The sequence below is a fragment of the Sinocyclocheilus anshuiensis genome, unplaced genomic scaffold (genome assembly GCF_001515605.1).
Source record: "Sinocyclocheilus anshuiensis isolate Anshui unplaced genomic scaffold, SAMN03320099.WGS_v1.1 scaffold77, whole genome shotgun sequence".
In the NCBI taxonomy this organism is placed as follows: Eukaryota; Metazoa; Chordata; class Actinopteri; order Cypriniformes; family Cyprinidae; genus Sinocyclocheilus; species Sinocyclocheilus anshuiensis.
In genome coordinates, this window is record NW_015537941.1 from 684,572 (window position 1) to 685,989 (window position 1,418).

Below are 1,418 nucleotides of genomic sequence, written 5' to 3' on the forward strand. Positions count from 1 at the left end.
ATCGCTTCATATTGTGTTAAAAAAAACAACAATCGTGACCACTCAGAAACGTGGACAGTAAAAATAAAATCCTTTGTGTGTGATTAACTACAGTAATTAAGATACACCTCTTCAGTTCAACCAGTTGAACGATCCCATCTGAAAATAGACACCAGCAGTCCATTACTATGCCTCAAATACAAAAATAATTCAAAAATAATCCCAAACATTAAAATTGTCATTGTTTAGCCTACGTACTCTCAAATCGTTGGGGATTTTTTTATTTTCTTAATCAGCCTTACACGCGCTTTTAGGCTATACAATGACAATCAGTCATAATGGCTGTCAAGATCCAAAAAAGACAGATAAACCAATTTAAAAAGAACCATATTAGTACAAAAGTATTGACGAAAACATTGTGTGGCCCACAGAAGAAACAGCATAAAGGTCAGGATAGCTACATGAAGGTAATAATGACAATATTTTCACTTTTGGCCTAAAGCCTTTCAAGGTGTCTGATGTAAATTAATTACTGACCAAACCAATCTAGGCTATTCTTTATATATTCGCTATCATCATATCAGCAGATGATAGGCCTATCTCTTGACATCTTGATAAACAATGCCGCCTAAAGTCTCTCAGGTCACAACACTTGTTAATTTAAACCAACAGAACAAATTTTGTGGCTTCGTGTACTACCATGACACTTAGGCTTATAAACATTTATATATGAATGGAGAGGAGTGCCCCATTTCAGCAAATATCTACTCACCTCAGCATAGATGAGAAGCTTAATTAATTAGGATTTTATGAGATATTAGGATACTGAAAGCTAATTGGCTTAATTTGGTTATCTTTGATAGTGATTGGTTATATATGCTGAAGAAAGGAAATTTTGTGTAACCCTCCTTTTTGGCTTTCTCCCACATTTAGGACGCAAACAAATGACGTAATTTGAATGTCCATTTTGATCAGTTAGTTTAGTACCGAGCTCTATGCTAGACTTGTGCCGGTATTCGGTAATGCGATATATCACGGTAATTAATATGCACGATATTGTTATCAGTGGGCACTTCTAAATACCGTAAATAATTATACATTACAAATTATTTAGAATTTTGAATGCATTTTAAGAATACTTTTCCCATCAACTGGTCAAAATGCACACCACTGCTGTATGCTGCGTGAAAGAGGAGTGCGCACTCTGATGTAAATAAGACCGGACGAGAAGCACATGGCGGAACATGTGAGAGACGCTCTGGATGAAAGCGCACTTTCACTCTCTGACAGCAGATGGCGCTAAACTGCAGAAATAATAATAATAATAATAATAATAAAGCGTCTGCTAAATGACTAAATAAATAAATAATAATAATAATAATTCATTTAAATGCAGCCGTTACCCCGGAAACCCTGTAAACAAAGCAGCTGCACTACTT